Raw genomic sequence first — 15,484 nt, forward strand, 5'->3', positions numbered from 1 at the left:
CGGGTCTTTTTCTTGCCTATTCATTTTTTAACAATGTCTTTTGATGATTTTTTAAAGAACAGACAAACAGAATCTCTGCTGTGGACCCTCTGACACTTGTGATTTCATGTTAGGTACAGTTGGAGGGTTATATATGATTTTATGCCAATGCTTACATATCATTACTCCTTTTAAACACTAAACGCCTCTTGAGAAGAAGGCTCGGCAGCTTTGTGTATTCTCAATGGTATCTAAACCGCCTCTTGCATGTGGTAGATTCGCAACATACACATTTAAAATTGAATTTCACTGAGTTGAGAGCTCTGATCTTTAGAGCACTCAGGCTTCACATAGCACAATCCCAGACATTTAGAAGATATTTGATGATTGATAGATTAAATTTATGATGGGTAGTATAGGATAAATGGCCTAGCTCTTGGCTTCATTGGATGTCTACCCAACTTTTAGAAAACCTAACACCTTCAATATAAGTTAACAGAAAACTTTATTTAAAAGGCCTTTTTTTCTCGTAATTGCTGGACAAAAAGGATGATGGGGATCATGATGATTGTGATGATGATGAAGATGATGATAAATAGAACAGCAAAAAGGAATAGCACAGGCTGGTGTTTTTAGATGTTTGGGTCTTTTTATTATGTTTCATGACCTTAGAGAATACCACATTTACTGGCCCTGTGTTTAAAAGTCCCTACAGATATGTTAGGACTGTTAGGAATCTCACAAATAAATATCATTCTGCCAGAATATATTCAACTAATTTTAAAGTCTAAAAGAAACTCTTATACTAAATCGTAGTATTTTTAATTTGTTTTGAAATGTCTTCTGCAGAGGTTATTCTTTCAATGAGTCCATTAAAAGCTAAAATACCTCTCTCTTTTAATCTAAGGACTAAAATAGCTGCACCATCCACAGTTGACACAAAAAATACTGGGACACAAATGAGACCCAAACATGGAAGAGGGGTAGAGGTTAGTGACAACTGTTTCCGTGGCGGAAAGAAGTTGGGCGTAACTGTAGAACTAGAAGAATTCTGGAATGAGGATTTTTGAATATCCTCAGAGTTGAGGCAAATGATGAGGCAGGATGCCTCTTACCTGTGGCATTCAGATAATATGTTAACCACATCATTATACTTATTTTTCCAAACAAGAAAGTAGGCTCAGGAGGTCAAAACACATTCCTACTGGTTAAGGTCTTGGATGGCACAGTCTGAGCAGGATTTAATATCTCCCCTCCTCGAGTCCAAGTCCTACCTTCTTTATTTCAGTTAACAGGAGGTTTCCATAGTAGTGACCAGAACAAAGAGACATGGTTTTATAGTACAATACAGTAGGAAGCCAATCTGTATCGGGTGGTGGAGGGTGGCGGTATTTTTTATTCCCTGTAGGAGTAGAAGAAACTCTCCTTTCCTGTGACCTGAGATCCTCTTTCTCAATAGGAAAGGGGAGGTGAACGAATACACAGCCTTCAGGAATGCTTCCTGAAGGGGCTTCCATAGCATGACACCAGCATGACACAGTCTGGCATCCACCCAAAGCTCCCCTGCCCTAGACTATGGAGGAGACCCCACAATACTGTCAGCTGGGTCCTTTCCTCTTCTTCAATTGGCTTTGCAGAGAGAAAGAGAAGTTTAAATATTTAATATCAAAGAAATGCAAAATAGTGGTATTTTTAAGAGTACAAATAAATTGTCTAGGAAGTATCAATATTAAACAAGTTTTGATGGTTATGACCTATTGCAGGAAACCAAATCTGAGTAAATAAAAATCATAAATATATTATTCTTTAATTACATTAAAAATAACATTCAGAATAAATCTAATTATTTTTCCTGTATTGCAGAGTAGTGTGGGGTCAATTCAAATTTTAAAATGTTCTTTCCTCCTGAAACGTATTACGTGTGTTTGGACCTTTTCCATGTGGTCACTGTTTCTCTTACCCATCTTTTACATTTTCATCTCTTTATATTTATATACTATGTCCTCTATTGTTTCCTCAGTGTTCTCTTCAAACGCACTGGCACAGCAGCCCGTTTCTAACTGTTGTTTAACCCATCGACTGAGTTTTTCATTTCAGTAATTATATTTTTTTTTGTTTCTAGAAGGTACTGTTTTTAACAGACTGTGTGTGTAGTGTGTATGTAGGATGTGTGTTTGTAGTTTGTGTGTGAGGTAGGTGTGGGTATATGTAGTGCAGTGTTGTGTGTGCTGTGTGCATGTGTGTATAGTGTGTGGTGTGTTTGGTGTGTGTGTATGTATGTGTATGGTATGTCAGTGTGCGTAGCATTTGGTGTGTATGTGTGTAGTATGTGTGGTATGTGTTTCGAGTCTACTAGTGTGTATGGTATGTTTGTTGAATGTACAGTATGGGTTTGTATTGCAGGACCTATGTGATGTGCCAGTGTGTGTGTGGTGTGTGCATTTGTGTATAGTGTGTGGTGTGTGCATTTGTGTATAGTGTGTGGTGTGTGCGTGTGTGTATGGTGTGTGGTGTGTGCTTGTGTGTGTAGTGTGTATGGTATGTTTGTTGTATGTGTAGTATGGGTTTGTATTGCAGGACCTATGTGGTGTGCCCATGTGTGATGTGTGCATGTGTGTATAGTGTGTGCTGTGTGATGTGTATGTAGTGTGTATGTGAAGTGAGTGTAGTGTGTGTAGGCATGTACTGTGTATGGTATGTGTGGTGTGTCTGATATATGTCCATAGTGTGTATGTATGTGTGTGTCTGTATAAGGTGTGTGGCATGTGTGTATGTGTGTGCCTCTGTGTGGGGGATGTGATGTGTGTGTGTAGTGTTTGTGTGTTCATGTCTGTGTGTGTTTGTGGTGTGTATATGTGTGTGCCTGTACATGTGTGTCTTTGTTGTGTGTGCATGTGTGTGGTATGTATGTGGGTGGCTTCACAAAGTGTGTGTGCCTGTGTGGTCGGTGTGTGGGTTGTGTATATGTGTACTTGTGTGTTCCTATGTTTTGTGTGCATGTGGTTTGTATGTGTACATGCTTGTGTGGTGTGCATGCATGTGTATACCTCTGTAAGTTTTGTATGTGTGTGCCTGTGTGGTGTATGTACATACGTGTGTGCTGTATGTATGTGTGTACCTGTGTGGGTGTTTTTTGTGTGCGCATGTGGTGTGTATATGTGCATACCTGTGAGTGGGCATATGAATATGTGCCTGCTTGGGGTATGCGTGTGTGTGGGCACGTCTGTGTGGTATGTGTGTGCCTGTTTGTGTGTGCATGTGTGTGTTATGTGGCACACATGAGATAATTTTTCTCACACAAAGCCCTGTCTTACACCCTCCTTGTCATGAGCAGACATCTCCTTTCTGTCCCATCCTTATCCAGGAGTCCTGGAAATGGCAGAAGGGCTCCCAGTTCCGGGTGAGCTCTGATGTCTACATTCGCACAGGATCGTGTCCTGAATGTGTACACAGCATGAGCTATGAAATATCTGCCCTTATCCACCACTCCCGCCACACCAGCCATGCTCCCTCCCACCTACCACCACACCTGTGAACTTGCCATGCCATTCACTCACAAGCCTTGCTCATCTGCTTCTTCCTTCTGCTTCTGTGGCTTTTAGGGATGTCCATTTATTTCCCTGTGTAATTGAATTATGTCTTGAAACTGTATGTGAATTACTATTTTTTAATATTGATAATAGAAGGTAATAGATTGCAGTGGGTTTTAAACTTTGACCTTGCTTTGTAGTAAGAAATGCATTTAAAATTATAGTTCAGGGCACACGTGTGCACACACACGCACACAAACTATCCTATAGGTGATGCATTCTGACGTTTTATGTTCTCACCTCTTTCATTTTTAATAATATGGGTGCCACCAATCAAACTGATTTTATGGCCCATTAATGGTTCTCAGTGCAGAAATTGAAAAACGCTGACCACTTTTTCTGTTTTGCTGACACTATTTGTAAGCAATTAAAGGGTGTGTTTGTCCCAGAATGGAGGCTCTAAAATGCACGATGGAAAATGAGAGTGAGGAAGTACCGATCAATATGGGGATAGACATAGAGCAGCATTTAGAGAAAGCCTTGCTGTGTGGTTCTTACTGAAGCTGACCAGCGCAGGAAACAAAGAAGGTGAAATCCTCAGGTTTCAGGCCAGTGGAGCCTGAAGCTTAGATGGGACAGAGGCTATGAGGCTTGCAGTTCATGTGTCCGATGATTGATCTGTAATATTTACACAGGTTTAAATAACAAAATATAGAAAAAAGGGGAAGATGGAGCCTAGATCTCTCCAAATAGTCAAGATATGGCATCAGTTGATAGAGTTGACAAAAGACTCAACAGAATTTTGGGTGACTTTGAGGCTTCAGTCTTCTCTCACCACATCGGTAGATGATGTGTGTAGTAGTCCATTCTCACACTGCTATAGGAAACTACCTGAGACTGGATAATTTAGGAAGAAAAGAGATTTAATTGATTTGCAGTTCCACTGGCTATACAGAAAGCATGGCTGGGAGGCCTCAGGAAACTTACAAACATGGCAGAAGGTGAAGAGGAAGCAGGCACATCTTACTATGGCAGAGCAGGAGAGAGAGAGCAAAGGGGCAGGTGCTATGCACTTTCAAACAACCAGATCTCTTGAGAACGTAATCACAAGACAGCACTAGGGGGATGGTGCTAAACCATTAGACATCAACCCCATGATCCAGTCGCCTCCTGCCAGGCTCCACCTCCAACAATGGTCATTACAATTCAACATGAGATTTGGGTGGGGACACAAAGCCAAACCATATCAATGTTTACTACTTCCCCAGTGCTATCGACCTGGAACACATAGAAAATGATGATATTTGCATATTTAATATTATAGTACACATAAAAAATGGCAATATTTTCACAAAGCACTGGGAAAGCTAGATGAGATTGCTCAAAATGGGAGATCAGCCTAGGGTTCCTGGTAGACCCAGGCACCACTCAGCAACCCTAAGAGCTGAAAAGATATTTATCCATACATGGAAGACCATGGAATATTGGCCAGGAAGTTCTGATTTGATTCTAAATCCTACAAGTGCCAGAATTCTGAGACATTCCTACCAAGTATTTGGGGGATATGTTTTTCTTGTTCTGATGTTCATGACAATAATTATAATTTATAATTGAGTGTTTATTATGTCGTAGGTCTAAGGGTTTTATTTGTATTCCTTCATTTAATGTTCACAAAAATCTTCTGAAGTAGGTACCCCTCTATCCTTATTTTACAGATGAGGAGATGGAAGGACAAAGAGTTTAAGTAACTTGCCCAAAATCATCAGATGGTTCATGGTAACAATGGGATAAAGTCCAGGTCATCGGGAACGGAGGACATAATGTGAATTACTAGGCTAGCTACCTCTGATGGTGCAAGCTTTCTGAATCAAAAAGTCCACTCTGGAGACATGCTCCTGTCCACACCAGAGTGTCGATGTGCTCTGCTAGAGGAGGGGTTTTCTTCAACAAACAACTGCCAGGACACACTTATCAGGAGCGGGAGCAACGAGCAGATTTCCCAGGCATGGATCCCGGGCAACCTCCCAAATTTTCCTCGTGGTGGGATGGGGAAGGCATTGATCTGGGTACACGTAGCTCATGATTGAGTCGTGCTTCCTTAGGAGGTTTCTTTTTTTGGAGGACCGTGATCTTGCCCACAGTGGCTTGATATGCTCTGACCCTGAAAGGACACAGGTTTTTGTGAGGTTGTATAGAACCAGGATGTCAACAAAGGACTGAAAGCCAAAGAAGACCAGAGCACTTCCTGCGCTGTCCCACTGACAACCAGAGAAGGGGTTTGGGGCTCATTGGCTTCAGGTGAGGGTGCTTGCTATCCTGCAATCTGTTCTGGATTTGGCCTTGGAATTGGCATTTTTATAAAACCTCCAGGAGACTCTGATATATATGATTTGCAAAACTGCACAATTTGTAAAGCAACACTGCCCTAAGGTACAAAATCCTCATTGGTTGCTAAATTACCCGTGAGCTTTAAAAGATACAAGTACCTGGGATCCTCCCCATGGGCTGATGCAGTGGGTTTGGTTGGAGCCAGGGAGCCTTTTTCAGAAAGTCCCAAAAATCTTTCTCAAGAGGAATTCAATTTGGAAATGAAACCCTAAGACCTGAAATAAATTATATTGTGTGAAAAACTAATAGAAAAGAAAGAAATAGGCAGTTAGAGAAATTCAGATTATGAATACAGTAGATCAGTTTCTATATTTCAGATGTCACCATGGAATGAAGAGATAGAGGAGGCAGAGATAAAACACAGCCTGCCTCAGATCTGAGCTCCCATGGGTCTGTGGGTGTGGGGCTGAGGCATCTGTGAAATGGGCGATAGAAACAAGCTAAGGTCTTCTGATCAGTGATGAATTATGATAACTTCTGAGGCCATGGAAATGGACGTCAGCCAAGGAGTGGAGAATGAGTCTGGGGACAGGTGGGAATTTTCCTGCCAGCTACGTTGCATGACCCAACGTTTCTGTATATCCATTAAGTGACTTTGCCTCTCTAAAGCCACAATGGGGAAGAAACAATAGCCAATATATTGATAGCTGCACAATGTTTGCATATTCTACACCATTGTGTAATTATGTCTAGGAACAAAGGTAAACATTTTGGCTACCTTCATAAAGAAACACTTTATCCAAATATGCAGGATTTTCAGGAGAGGAAACTTAGCTTTTTGATACCCTAGGCACAGAGATTAGAGCCTAGAGGTCAGAGAGGTCCAGTGTCTCTGGGAACGGCAGGTGAACATGATATCAGTTGGTATCCATGCAAACATGAAAGGCAGAAGGGAAACAAAATGTTACATGGACATATTTCATCTTAGTCCATCTCTTCACAAACATATTCAGCTTGGTAATTTTAGGAAGGAAGTGACAGAAGTCAGCAATCCTACCAAAGCGTAACGGTGGATGAGCCTTCAGTTTTGTTTTATTTTTGTTTCTCTTTAGTATTTTAGGCTGTTTAGTGTAATGGTGCCTTACAGCTATTAAACAGTCATTTGTGTCTCGATGTGAGGGAACATGGCATTATCATTTTACAGATGAGAAATCTATGATAGAAAAAAATGTGATTTGCCTAAGGTCACAAATCGAACCAGAACTAGAGTCTCAAAGAGCACATACACGCTTGTCAGAGAAGCGACGTCCGTATTGTGGGAAACAGAAGAATGCACATTAGAGTTCTTCGAATTGGTTCAAGAATATATTCAAATTCTTATGCTTAGTCAAATCTGTAGCTTGGAGACATGAGCAGGGTGATTTGCGGGATTCTGTGTTAAGAAAGTGATCAGCTTGAGTCTCGTTTTCCTCATGGTCTCTCATTCTTCTCATGTCAAGTTGATGACCCATTTTCGTGCTTTCATCTAATCATCTCAAAATGTTCTTCATTTAGGAAAGAATTTAAAGTTTTGATGAGAAAAAATTACAATGTTTAATGGTTTAGAAATTTTCAGTTCCCCTTCAAAATGCAGCAAAACTCTGCAGTGCTGATACTTTAGAAATAGAGTAGGGGTTGAAACTCTTTGTCTCCGTATCAATCAAGGTTCAGTGTTCAGGGTTAAAAGGAGAACAGATTCGTATCAACACAATAAAATCACTGCACAATTGAAACTCAGCTCTTTAGTCTTCTAGCCCTCCAAGTTCATTCTACTGTGACACGTATGCATTCCACAAAAATAATATGTTATATAAATGTCAGCTCTACATGGTCAGTGTGCCAATGTATAACAAAGCTCCAATTTCTATTCTCTTTCATATCTTGCCTCTAGCAGAGAGAGTAATTAATACTGTAGGTGCCAAAAAGGATGTCATGGGTAGAAAGCATAAGCAATTCTCCAGTAAAAAACTGATTTTACTAAGTGTATTTTGGATGTTCCAAGTATGAGAACCCACTTATACTTGGATAATAACATCAAAACTCTGTCACCTCAATTTTTAAAATTATTTTAAAATAATTTTAATAAAATAAAAAAGTGTATTACATACTTGTTTTCCAAAATATGATCCAAAATTGATGAAATGAACAAAAGTAGCCTATTTCTCTGCAATGTTCATGACTGTGAATTCAAGTGTTGCAAAGATTTCAAAGGATTTAGGGGTATGTTTGTTAGAAAAAAAAAAACTGTATGCAAACACAAATCAAAATTTTTTCTTTTCCAATGTGTTATAGACTAAGATTATTTCTCCTCTATTGCATCAAACAGTGTATTTTAAAAACATGTAAATGACTCATATATTCATTCATCTAAAATCTCAAAATCTGAAGAAATAAATATTTGAATTTATCAGGAAGTGTGTGAACCCCGCTAAACCCAGAGGCCCAACCTATCACTGTCATTTATCTGTACAAGATAATCATCGCCATAAAAATTTGGAATTTTTTCTTGCACTTTATATCCAAGCCATCAGGAAGTCTTGTTGCCTCACCTTCAAACAATACTCAGAATATGATCACTTTTTAAAATTTCCACTGCTACGAAGTGCATATAGCTATGGTCATCTCTGCTGGGTTATTGTAACTATTCCTGATAATTTCTCTGCTTCAACTATGACTCTCCTGCTGTTCAATCTCAAAAAAAGAACCAGGAAGTTTCCTTTAGATTGTAGGCCACAATAGGGAGATCCCCTACTCTCCATCTCAGAGAAACAACAAACTCCTTGTAGAACAGGCGCCCGTCAGATCTGGTCCCACCTGTCCAACATTCTTTCCTTGCTCCCTCTGTCTAGTCTGCTCCTGACAGAATGGATTCCTTCCATTTCTCAAGCATACCAGGCACAGTCCGTCTTAGCACCTTCCTCTAATGAAGTCCTCTTGCGGAAGCACTCATTGCTCAAATATTTGTTTGGCTAACTCCTCCTCTTAAGTTTTAGTTCAACTTTCATGTTTGGGCCAAGATCTTGTCCCGTTGTATTCATTGATGTACCATAGACCCTAGAACAATACCTGACATGTGTAGGTATTCAAGAAATACTTGTTTAATAGAAGAGCGGATTGTGAAGAAGAGCCTGGCACCTCCTCTGCACCCTTGCTTCCTCTCTGCCATGTGATCTCTGCACACACCAGCTCCTCTCCACCTGCCACCATAAGTGAAGCAGCCTAAGGCCCTCATCAGAAGAAGATGCCAGCACTGTGCTTTCTGTGCAGCCTGAAGAACCATGAGTCAAACACACAAACCTCTTTTCTCTATAAATTATCCAGCCTCAGGTATTCCTTTAAAGCAACACAGACTAAGACAAAAGGATGTGAATTGGAAAACAAAAAACAAATATCGCATCAGTAAATATTTAGGAAAAATCATCAATAAAAATGATCACAAGTAATTAGAAATGTGGCAAAGCAGAAACATAGTAAATTAACAGAAAAGCAGGCTTCTATTTGGAACACTGATGAAAAGAAAGAGTGTATTTCCAATACTGACTCAAATTAATAGCTAAATATAAGCTTAATGAATTTTGTGAAACTTATATGAAGAAAACTTTAACATATACTTAAACAAAAGAAATGTAAATAAATAGAAAGACAAACCATGTTTTTGGAAAGGAAAACTCGATATCATCAGGTTTCATTTAAGTCAATTTAAAATTTATCTTGATCCCAATGATCATAACTGTTTTCCTCTATTTTACAAATTGTTCTAAAATTAATTTGTAAAACTGAAGTAACTATGGTCAGAATGAAGTTGACAATTCTCCTAAATATTGATAATTTTGGAAAATTAACAACCTGTTAGAAAAATGTACCAAAGATATGAATGGGCAGTTCACAGAAAATAAATGGAAATTTCCCTTAAGCCAATTGAAAGCTAAATTGTACAATGCTTACAAATTAAAAATTTCATTTGTATACCATTATTAGTTTACTGTCAAGACCCCAAAACATTAGCAGAACATTCTGTTGGCCCAAGAGACCCTTTCATCTTTGATTTCAGAGAATGCTCAGTAGCATTCTCTACGGAGTACAATTTGCCCACATAGAGAGGAAGTGCAAGTATATTTAACCTGTCTCCTGACAAACCCACTTTCATTATCTATCCAAAACTACAAGTATATTTAACCTTTCTCCTAACAAACTCACTTTCATTACCTATCCAAAACTACAAGTATATTTAACCTTTCTCCTGACAAACTCACTTTCATAAATCTATCCAGAAGTTGCAATAGAAAAAATAGAAACTGACTTATGCAGAAATCTACTAATTGCCAAGTGGTTTTATTGTAACAAAGTTTTGGAAACCCAAATGTTCAAAAACAGTCAATGAAGCACTACGCAGCTGCCAAAAGGAAGGGGGGAATCTCCCTAACTGGAAATGACCTCCAGGGTATGTTGCTAAATAAGAAAAGTAAGCAGCTGAAAGGTCACATCTAGCTCTGTATGTCTACGTTTATCCACGTAAAAGTATTTACCTAGATAAATTGGTAAATCAAGAGACAAGGAAAAAATAAAAGGGAGACAGAGCGAATCCTAATTATCTGTCGAGTTACACGTATTTATTTTAATCTGAAAAAATAGCACTTGGAAGAATAACCAAAACTATACAAATGTTTACCTATAGAGGAAAAGAGGAAACAGTAGACAAGAATAAAAACATTTATATATTTTAGTATTTATAATAAAAAATCCTTCACATTTGTAAAAACTATAATAAAATCCAAATTCAACTGAGCAAGTTCTAAAGTTAAAATGAAACCTAGAAAACATGAACCAGTCTATCAAGTTGGTCACATAATCAACGACAACAGCCGCACCAGAGGAGGCATTTCCAGGGAGTTTAGAACACAGTATTCTGAGCGCACTCCCATAGTGGGATATATTCTGAAGTCAAATAGAGGTTCACATAAGCTTAAAATTCATATAGCAGTTCTCTTTGTTTATAGTAATGTTGGTAATATATTTTAAAGCTATTTTATATATTTTGAGGAATCAAATTAATATTAAATTACAATACGCATTGCTGGGAATGAAGCCATGTTTAAGAACGTGCAGATATCAGCAAGGTAACTGGACAGTTCCCGTGTGAAAGCGGTAGCTCACTGTGAATGGCACGCATGACTCTGTGGACATTTACAAAACTCTGGGCTTTGCTACTCTGCTTCATTTCATTTCACAAGGATCCAGGGATAATCACAAGTTGCCTTCTCTCTCTCTTAAATGCCAGAATTTTGGACTAAATGTTTTTAAAATGATTTTTTTCATTCTTCTATCAGCACCCTTTTTGAAAGGCTAAAAACATTAAATAATGATATAAATTGTGTTTTTGCTTTGGTGAAGACTGAGTATTCACCACGCTGAATACCAGCACAGTGAAAAGGAGCTACCATTGTCGCTTAATTTTTACTGCAACTTCCCCCCTACCCATTAGCAAGCTCTCCTCTACACCTGGGAAATCATTCCAGGGTTTCTCCGAATAGACGACTTCTTTGTCTGTCTCATTTTTATTTATTTTATTTTATTTTTGAGACAAAGTCTAGCTCTGTCACCCAGGCTGGAGTGCAGTGGCATGATCTTGGCTCACTGCAATCTCCACCTCCCGGGTTCAAGTGATTCTCCTGCCTCAGCCTCCAGAGTAGCTGGGATTACAGGCACCCACCAGCATGCCCAGTTGATTATGTTTTTAGTAGAGATGGGGTATTGCCATATTGGCCAGGCTGGTCTCGAACTCCTGACCTTCAGTGATCTGCCCGCCTCAGCCTCCCAAAGTGCTGGGGTACAGGTGTGAGCCACCATGCCTGGCCTGTTTGTCTCATTTTTAAAAGTCCATTTTATATGTGTTTGTGTTTAAAAGCCTGTCCTTCTAACAAGAAGCTTCAAAAATACTTGTATTCTATGAAGCTCAGCAAGTTAGATGAATACAAGTTCCCTAAAGTGCAATATTGTGCTATTGCATAATCACTCAGAGTGTGAGTTAATGAAACCCAGCTACAAGGTCATTATCCTAAACAGACACTGCTGTTATGACCAATAGTCACAGTTAAAACAAGAAGTTATAGGTTAGAGTCTGTCTGAAATGCTAAGGAAGGTCTTAAGTATATAATAAATGTTAAGTAGATTAAGTTAACATCACAGGACATGAAGAAACCAAATTATAAAATTTATAGATAAATTATCTTCATAAGACTTTCTTTGCAATCTGAATAAAAACCACCAAAGAATCGATTATGGTTTTAAGAAATAATCATTTTCCATAATGCTGTAAATTAAAATATTTGAAAGGCATATTGGATTATTTAAACCTGACAGTCCTGTTACATTTTATGCAGACTTGTAAGCTGTTCTGTGACTGTATTACATTTTTAGAAGAAGTTAAAAAATTATTTTCTCTGACCCGTAAGCCAAAAATTAAATAGGAATAAATGTTCTCAAGAAAATTGAAGTGATTTTTTTTCAAAATTAAATATGGATTTTCAGTAGCAATGGGAAAATTACCAAGCCAGAAGCAAAGTCAGGTGTAGCAGTCTTCAGATTAAACAAAATCAGCTACAAATCTAAATTGATTGGAAGCTTGTTCAGGAAGTCTCCCAAATCAGCCACTTGGACACTTTATGCCTGGCGTAGGTAACAACACCTGAAGGCTAACGGTGAATGAGGAGACCTCAGCGTGAGCTCTGGAAGGCCTGGACATGCATCTCTGGTAAACGTTTCAATTCCCTCCGGCAAAGTGAAGTTTATGAGCAAGTGTTAAATTGGTAAGTTGCTCTTCCTCCAGCTAGTTCATTATTTTGATTATTTCCAAAGCCAATTCCAGTAAATCTGCTCTGCAGAGAGCTCTGAATTAACATCCATTCTCTTCTAAGCAATCATAGAACAGATACAAACCTCCTAATATTTTCTCTTTACTTACCTTTTAGATGACATTGAGCTGGTTGCTTTGGTAGACTTGTCACTCACTAAACAAAGGTAAATTGATGTAATTTGATGCACGTGAAACTTTTATGTCTCTAATGCACCAGTGTCAAATACAATAGGTTGCAGATGTATCCACAAAATCAAAACAAAGCCTTTAATGGAGCAAAAGTGTTTGAGAAATATCGTACAAATTATGGATGCTATAAGGCTATTCATGTTGATGTTTCATTAAATATTTTTAAATACGTTTCTGTGCTAAGAGAAATGTTCTGTAACTCCTATTTATAAATAACATTTTAGACATAAATAAGGACATGCTTATTTCAGAAAATTCAGAAAACTAAGAAAATCATCAAGAAGAAAAATACAAAAATCCCACTACCAATTAACCGTTATTAACATTTTTCTGCATTTCTGTCTCATTTTTCAGTGCAAATAGGTACCTATATTAACAGTACTATAATTCTCAGAGAAAGTGAATCATGTTTTTCATTTAGTGTATCATGAATATTTTATAGTTTCACTAGAAAGTGTTTTTAAATGACTAATAGCTCAGTATAAGATAAAGGATTTAATTGTGTTAGATATAGTGACATGGTGATTCAACTTTAAAAGTTCTTATTCATTAGAAATGTATAATGGAGAACTATTTAGGGCTGGTCGAGACAGTCCCTTAGATTTGCTTGGCAAAGCACAATAAACAAGTGTAAAGTAGATGAACACGATTGCCAAAATGTTTGTAATTGTTAAAACTGGAAGATTAGTCTGAATTCTTTGCAGGTCTACATTTTTTACAGTTTTTATACGTAAGTAAAAATCCAACCTTATTCATAAGTATAATCAAATAAACTTACGCTTCAAAAATAATATTCTACGTTTTCATTTTTATGCCTCCTTAATGAGGCACTAAACCCTTATATATTCTTTTTTGGGGGGTGGGTGGCGGATGGAGTTTTGCTCTTGTCACCCTGGCTGGAGTACGGTGGCACGATCTTGGCTCACTGCACTGCAACCTCCGCCTCCCGGGTTCAAGCGATTCTCCTGCCTCAGCCTCCCAAGTAGCTGGGATTACACTGCCCGCCACCATGCCTGGCTAATTTTGTATTTTTTAGTGGAGACAGGGTCTCACCATGTTGGCCAGGCTGGTCTTGAACTCCTGACCTCAAGTGATCTGCCCACCTCAGCCTCCCACCCGACCATGGTGCCCTGGCCTCCATCTGAGGGGAGATATGCCATGAAAAAGATATGCTGTATTTCTGGCCAGCGCTTGGGTACCAACCTGAGCCTTTGTGTAAGCTGGTGTTTGTGGGAAAGCCTCATAAAGAGTTGTCAGTGTAAGAGGCAGAGCAAATGCTCTCCAAGCTCCCCATAGTCAGGGACTGTGCACAGACGAAGAGCATCAGAGTGAGACACAGGAGAAGCCACTGGAAAAACCACCCAAAACCAATCCATCTTATAAATGGTTTGGAAAGAAAGTTAATGGAAACATTTTTTAAGTATATTTCCAAGACACTTGCAAGCTCTGAGACACAGACATTGACCCACTGACAGAGCAGAAAATATTAATAATCAGATTGTTTCCTATTCATGTCCTTGAGGAAGATACTTCAGACTTAAGAGTTGAGTATCAATCATTTTCAGAGTTTAATTATATTTCATAACTAAAATGAGAAGCATGTCAGATCAATCACTGCTGATATAAAGGACCAGCACCAGCACCTGCTGGATTTGGGCATCTGCTATGGCAGGCGCTTGCCCGGATACTGACTATGTTCATGAACAGCACAATGGCTGTGAATCTTATTGAGATTTCACCTCTGGTTGTGTTAGGGGACAGGAAATGGACATAGGACTTCTGCTAAAAATAATTACATGGTTGTTTCCGTGGAAACTGACAGGTGAATCCCTGAATTCTTCTGAAGAATGGGAAAGCAAGTAGTCAACTGTCAATCTCCCAAGTTTAGTTGAAGGTCATTTTTTGCTCTTGTCACCCAGGCTGGAGTGCAATGGCACGATCTCAGTTCACTGCAACCTCCGCCTCCCTGGTACAAGCGATTCTCCTGACTCAGCCTCCAGAGTAGTGGGATGTGTTGGAGATGTTTCCTCCAGTCCCCTTCCCAGGAGTGAGCAACCTTGCCCTTCACAAAGTTGGTGCATGCTCTAGCAAGCCCCGTGTTGAACACCATGAAAACCAATGATCGGATGCCAAGGGTTTGCTGCTTAAGAAGAATGACAGTCCTATTGGCTCCTACAGCTCATTCTGTCTTTCACTTTGTTGAGATACATTTCCTATTTATGACTGTTCCCCTAGCCTGAGGTTACATGTGTTTTCTAAGTTGCTCTGTTAGGTGTAACTGGCCCACAATGCCTCTCTTCCTGAGACTAGTCCTGGCTGTAATTGAGCAGACTAATAATCTTTACATACAAAATTACTCCTGTTATCTTTTTAATGATAGATGGGTAAGGAGTGTTCTGGAGTCCGGTTTCTCTGTGAATTTCCCTTTGCATTACAATGTGTTTGCCTAAATGTTGCTTAGCTCCAAATTCTCAGGAACATTTACATGTATAAGTAAAGGAGTTTCCACATCATTCTGAAACACAGAGGCTATAATATAGCACATGATGCTCAATTTACAAGATCG

Source organism: Piliocolobus tephrosceles, chromosome 18 (assembly GCF_002776525.5).
Source record: "Piliocolobus tephrosceles isolate RC106 chromosome 18, ASM277652v3, whole genome shotgun sequence".
NCBI classification, from domain to species: Eukaryota; Metazoa; Chordata; class Mammalia; order Primates; family Cercopithecidae; genus Piliocolobus; species Piliocolobus tephrosceles.